General features: G+C 51.2%; 1 long non-coding RNA gene and 1 pseudogene across 3 annotated transcripts; one reads left to right on the forward strand and one right to left on the reverse strand.

The window, feature by feature from the left end:
* Positions 1-850: 850 nt before the first annotated feature.
* On the reverse strand, positions 851-2922 carry LOC123185290 (9-cis-epoxycarotenoid dioxygenase NCED4, chloroplastic-like; annotated as a pseudogene).
* A 945-nt stretch (positions 2923-3867) lies between these two features.
* On the forward strand, positions 3868-6117 carry LOC123188735 (uncharacterized). Of its 3 annotated transcripts, none has more exons than XR_006495142.1 (4): positions 3868-4181; positions 4607-4782; positions 5365-5747; positions 5814-6117. It is a non-coding gene; the product is annotated as an uncharacterized lncRNA (long non-coding RNA). The 3 variants fall into 3 exon arrangements; XR_006495143.1 differs by having other exon boundaries at positions 3869-4181; positions 5365-5595; positions 5683-6094; XR_006495144.1 differs by having other exon boundaries at positions 3869-4181; positions 5365-5577; positions 5683-6094.
* Positions 6118-6449: the final 332 nt, after the last annotated feature.

A 6449-nucleotide genomic window follows, 5' to 3' on the forward strand; every position in this document is an offset into this window, starting at 1 on the left:
ATCCAGGCATTTGAAACGGGTTTGGGGTGTCCGACTGTAAATGCTCTTTTACACATGTAGAAAAGAACAAATCAAATATGCTTTTAAAAAAAGAACAACCACATATTCAATAATCAATTCATTTACAATTCCCAGCTGCATATACACAAGTCGAAATGGTACATATCCACCACCTCCTTTTATTATGCACAGGCAAACATACGAAGTCATGTATACTACCGACGACGCTGAATAAAGATTTTTCGGATCGCTCTTTAACCAGGCCATCGGTCGTATTGTTGGGGATGAATTTGGAAATCATTCTGTTCAAGCAAGGATGATGGCGGTGGCGGTGTCCTCGTGGTGGACTTGTATCCTCGGGCTCCGTCGTTGCGACGGCGTTTGCTCCAGCGTTGACGCGGAGCTTAGGAGGTAGTCTAGGAGCGGATGCAGATTGTGGTCTGCATCAACGACATTTAGAAGATGAAACGTGTACTGGGTTCGTGGTTCATGGATGACAGGTATGATTCACTGCTTCTGCGTCTTAGTCGTGGTGGGGTGTCAGATCTGGAGTTCGATGACGTGTTCAGAGTGTTGCCCCGGTCTGATTCGTTCAATGGTAAGGGCTTCACATTTGATGAGCCACATTAGAAGTCCGCAGAGCTGCATATCAAGAATGAGTCGTGTGTCGAGTTTGGGTGAGGAGGTGCTAGAGACAGGTGATGAGTGTTGGTGTCATCTGACATCCTTCTAGTTTTGTCATGGCGGTCCTTATGTAATTTGTAGTTTTACCTTTATAATATTATACATATGAGACACATATTATCATTAATTTTTTTTAAAGTCAATACATATGGACGTATGGAGTTCAAATGATCTAATTAATCACAAAAACTTTTCAGTTACAAAAAAAGTACTACTACTGTAAGTCTACCTAATTCGTTTCCTATGTCACTTCAGCTAGTAGCTAGTACTCCCTCCGTTCTAAATTACTTGTTGCAAAAATAGATATATGTAGATCATTTTTGCGACGAGTAATTTAGAAGGAAGGGAGTAGTAGCTAGCTAGCTAGCTATAGCTGGGCTTGTCGCTGCAGCTCCGTGGCGGTGATGAACGTGCCGTGAAATCCGTGGCACGCGCCCCGGCAGCTTTACAGTGGCCTCCGAGCGCAAGTCCCGGGCGTTGACAACCAGCAGCTCCGACGACGTGCCGTCGGCGTTACCGCGGCTCTCGTCGTGCACGAAGCAGAGCACGTACCCGTCGTCCTCCGCGCCGGAGCCATCCGCGTGCGGCACGAAGCAGGGCTCACCGCCGTACCGACCCTCGCCGTAGGTGAACTTCTCCACCGTGCCGGACTCGAGGTCCACCTTGGCGAAACCGGAAACCCTGGGCCACGGCTCAGAGATGGCGAGGTAGGCATACCGCGTCTTTCTCCCCAGGAGCTGCCGGTTCACCATGCCGGCCTCAAGGTTCACCTGGTCGGCCTCCCGCAGCACGGCGCGGCGGCGGGACGTACCAGTGCGCGGGTCGAGGCGTATCTCCGAGAGCACGCTTCGGAAGCTCTGCTCCTGGTCCGGTGACTCGTTGAACACGGCGTCCGGCGGTGTCATGCAGGACCCAATGACTACGATCTCACCGGTGGCCTCGTCCTCCCACGCGTTCCAGAGATGGAAGCAGAAGCAGCCGGGGACCTCCACCCACCGGAGATCCGAAGCGTTGGCAGCGCGCTTAGGCAGCACGCCGAACCGCGCCGTCTTGTTCTTGTCGTACACCACCGGTGAGCCGCCTAGCACCATCTCTTGGAGCTTGAAAACGATCTGCTGGTCAGGGACGATGGCGTAGTTCTCGCTGACGGCGAAGTCGTGAATCATTGTTGGCTCGTCGACCGGGATATCGACGTCGTGGGATTTGTGCCCGTCGGCTGTGAAGTAGAAGTACTTGAGGTAAGGTTTCGAGACAACATTGTAGCTGAGCGCAAAAAGCTCGCCGGTGGCCGGGTCGAGCTTGGGGTGCGCGATCATGGCGCCATCGAGCTGCCCATTGAAGTCGTAGCGGCCGACCGTCTCAAGGTCGCCATCGGGGGTGACGCGAACGTGGTAGGGGAGGTCGTCCTCGGACATGGCGAGGAGGCGGCCGTCGTGGTACACCAGCCCAGCGTTGGCGACACCGATCCCTTGAGACGCGTCCACCACGCCGCAGATCGACCTTGCCCCGAAGAGCGCCAGCCGCGCCACGCCAGAATGGCCGTGGAGCTCGCCGATAGCCTTGGGGAAAATGGGGCGGCCAATCTCGCGCTCCTGCCGAAGCCTTGCCGTCTCCGTGAACCGGCACGCGTAGGACTCGGCACGGCCACCGCCTAGGCGTACGGCGTGGAGCATCCCGTCGCCGTCGAACAGGTGGTGGCCAGCGCGCGGCGCGTGGAGCGGGTTGGCGCCGTTGCGGACGTACACGCCTTCGAGGCACGCCGGGACGCGGCCTGACACGACAGGGAGGTCCTCCGGCCCGGCGGGTGGAAGCTCCCCCACCGGCGCGTAGTTACCGGAGATCTGCACGGCCGGATCCGCCGTTCGCGGCAGCGGGTGCTTGCGCTCGAGAATGCCGACGACTAGCCTGTCCTCCACCGCGTCCAACGCAGCGGCCACCATGCGCTGGAACGGGTTGGGCCACTTTTTCCGCGCGGGAGCCGCTCGCATTGGGCCCTTCCAAGTGACAACAGCAGAGCCATCCGCGTTCCTGCGGGGATCGTTAGGGTTGAACCTCGATGATGGTGGCCGTGGCCTAACCTTAGCTGGTGGCCTGACGACGCTGCCGGGGGCAGCGGCCGGAGCAGTGATAGACGACGCCATTGCTAGTTGTGTCTCGAGCTAGATCGAGAATTGAGATGGTTTCTTGTCCTACGTTGTATGTACGGAGCTGCGAGTGACAAGCTCAAGCCGAGCTGAGGAGTGGGAGGGGAGGTGGGTTTGAGGAGCTTGGGTTCGGGGGCTGGCAGTGGAATTTATAGGAGGCGGAGGGAGTTGGCGGTGCAGTGGTCAAAACTCAAATGGAGGGAAGCCATCAGCCATGGGAGGGACACGTGGCGGGATGTTCTAGAGAGCGAGCGCGATGGCCGTGGGAATGGGCCTATCCTCTGCTTCTTACGTTCCCCACGTGTCAGTGCTGCACAGTGGAGCTGCCAGTGCCCGTCTTGTGGCCGCTTCAGCGGGATGCGCGGGAGTAGTAGCTGAACGTTCTGGAAGTAGAACAACTCCTTCCCATTCCAGAACTTCTCTATGATGCTTCTTATTCGTTGGTGAGGCGTGACCATGCGTGTGTATGCCACGAGCAGCGCTAACTTTAACTTCGGTTTTACGTCGTACGAGCACACTGCACGTCACATATCTTTATCTTTATCTTTACGTAATAATAAAGTAAATAAGATTTCTTTCGGCCGTCATGATATTTTTTTTAAAAGTCCTTCTGTTTCAGAGAATTCAACCCGCAGTCCTGTTTTAAGTTAAAACGAATCGTTATTTTCGTATTTTACACAAAAGCCCATGTCTTTGCTTGAAATCAACCCGCCGTCCGGATTTAAGTCACACCCGAACCGTTATTTTACATTTTTCGAAAAAAACCCGATGTTTTAGGTAATTCATCCGCATATCTATCCCTAATAATAATAAAATACGGATTGACTCCATGGGTTCACCGTCACAATACGCTTTTCTCCATAATTTTACGCTTTTAGTTTAAATTTAAAACATATTCGAGGTGGTACTAAATTTTGTCTCTCCAATTGACTCGATTGACCGCTACGTTCTTGGTCGCTTAACTGGGCCGCGATCCAGTTGGGCCTTGCCCCGTCTCTCACCGTCGAATAAACGGTTCTCGCTAATTTAACACGCAGTTATTTTTTTTCGTCAACCCTCTGTGCATGTTTGGCTTTAGATCGAGCGGCGGCGCTCCCGAAGTCCCGATCCAATCGGGACATGTAGGGCGACGGCGGCAGGACTCTGGAAAGTGGGGAACGGCAGTGAAGCGGCGGACGTCGCGGCAAGGCGGATCAGGTCAGGATCCAGCGCGGCGGCCGGTGCTCCATGGCCATGGCGCCTCGGTCTCGTGGGAAGAAGAGACGTGGGAGAGAGAGGATGTGAGATGAGGAGAAGAGAAGGCAGAGTAAGGACGGCGCGGATTCCGGCGGTGGCTCCGGTCGGCGGATCCAGGTATGTGTCCTGATTCCTCTCCTCCCCGTAAAAAACGTACTCGTATGTCGCATCGTCGCTAACTGCTAGAGATGCCCTTCATAAGTTTATCCTGTGGCCAACAACAACCCCAGATCGCGTGAGAGTTCAGTGGCATGGGCATGCTCTCCCCTGGTTGATTTTGTATCAAAGATTTTGTTGTGGCGTGTGGGCAGCACCCATGAGTGTTGGAAGTACATGTTCTATATACATAACAATTTCTCTGATGACTTACTCATCTAATAGTCAGATACAATTTTAGCAACAGTAAATAGCCGCCCGATAGTTCTGTTATCTGCTTCGGAATGTTCATAATGTGTAAAACGAATCAATTTTACTATGATTTTACTTGAGAAGTTGAATCTGCAAAGTCTTGAGAACATTGACTATATACTCCAACACTGCAGGCCAACTCTTGATGGATTTCCAATGTGCTGCTGGCCTCCGAATTTTTTTTGTCGTGTAGCCGCTCCCCATCTCAGCGTGTGCTATCCACGGAAGCCGGCTCCTCCACTCAGGCCCTCCTCTGCAACGCCGACGAGGACGCTACTTCGTCTGAACCGATCTTCACGACCACGTGCAGGTATACACATGTGCTCCCCTGCCACCCCTGCACTGATTTAAGGCGAAATCCAATTGGGAGTTATTGATAGGCACCAATGTATTCTTGGTTCAGTTCCCCTGTCTTGAATTACGTTGATCCTTTTGGTAAGATCAAATTGAACATGCTGAACATCACTTGCCCAAACAAGTTGAACCCTTGCTACATTATTGCCCAATTTTGTAAAATTGATCATAGCACTCCTGCTATCATGTCATGTTTGCTAATACTTATTGAGCCATAAAACAGTGTTTTCTGTTTATAAGCTAGCCCTTCTTATTATGTTTTAGAAGATCGATAGTACCCATTACATTACTACAGTACAGTGTAATATGAGAAACCGAGTTTTGGTTGCCAAGAAAATGTTTGTGCTAATTCCCACAAGAAATTTGTGTTTGAAGAATTATTACTTTATCAGGGAAATATCTTTTATATGGCCTCATGAAATCAGGAAATTGATTAAGCGGCATAGGAAATTGATCTAGCACTACCTCATTAAACATGAAGACTTATTCTTAATTTCGTGTTGATGTTTCAAATGGAATTTTTTTCATATGACATCAGGGATGTAGGATAATTGGGTGAACAAGCTTCCTGTGAAACATCCAGATCCCGGTGGCGGTGCCTCCGTTCAGCATCCCACGCGGCGACGTCCTCCGGTATAATGGCAAACACCGGCAGGGGAGAGAGCAGAGCGGGAGGGGTATTGGGTCCATACCATTGTGGGCATTGCCAGTGCCATGATTGTGGTTAATACCCACAGGAGATTCTATTCCTGTGAGTGGATTAAACAGAGTTGAGTAAACATCATCCATAGGAGATACATATGCTAATTAAGTTTAGAGGAGAAAGTGGTTCTTTATTCTTGTAATTTTGGTGCAGATGTCATACAGGGGCAGAGAACAATGGTCTTCTGGGAATGCCTGTTAACTTTTTGGAGCTGCCAGGTAAATTTTGGTACGAATTTATGTTAGTTCTACCTTTCCATGATGTTTAATTGCTCGGTTCTTAAGGGTTTGTAAGAGGAGATGGATTTTGGACTACACTATTTCGGATGCCACGGATTTTGTCGGGGATATACCCCGCGATATAAACCGCCGGATGTATGACCCGGCTAGAATTTGGCGATTCACTGGCAACCCACTTGGACATGGCGGTTTATGGTTCATTGGTAATCCGGCAGGCGGGTCAGAGGAGCGACAAGACCCGGTGGCCCAACGGGCGGTTTATGGAAGGCCGGATCATGCTATGGTGGGCCGGTTTAAGAGAAAATGCGTGAGGAATATTTACTTTACAAGGAAGACCCGGACTTGTATCCGGTTTGTATTAGAAGGGAGACTAGTCCTAATCCTAATAGGACTCCACATGTAACCCGCCCCTTCAACATATATAAGGAGGGGCAGGGCTCCCCAAAGAGGGACAAGCAAGAAGAAACAATCTTAGGGCTAGACACAAAGAGGAGAGCCGGTTTACGGCGACTCCCTCGTGATGATAATGAGACCTAGCCTCAAACAGCATGTAGGGTTTTTACCGGATGATGTTTCCCGGGGCCCGAAGCTGTCTAAATCCCTGTCTTGTGTTGCGTCTCTCGATTCCACTCAACCCCTCTCAAGCTACCACATAGATGCGTTGGCCTCGCGACTAAGTCC

Source organism: Triticum aestivum, chromosome 2A (genome assembly GCF_018294505.1).
Source record: "Triticum aestivum cultivar Chinese Spring chromosome 2A, IWGSC CS RefSeq v2.1, whole genome shotgun sequence".
Classification (NCBI taxonomy): domain Eukaryota; kingdom Viridiplantae; phylum Streptophyta; class Magnoliopsida; order Poales; family Poaceae; genus Triticum; species Triticum aestivum.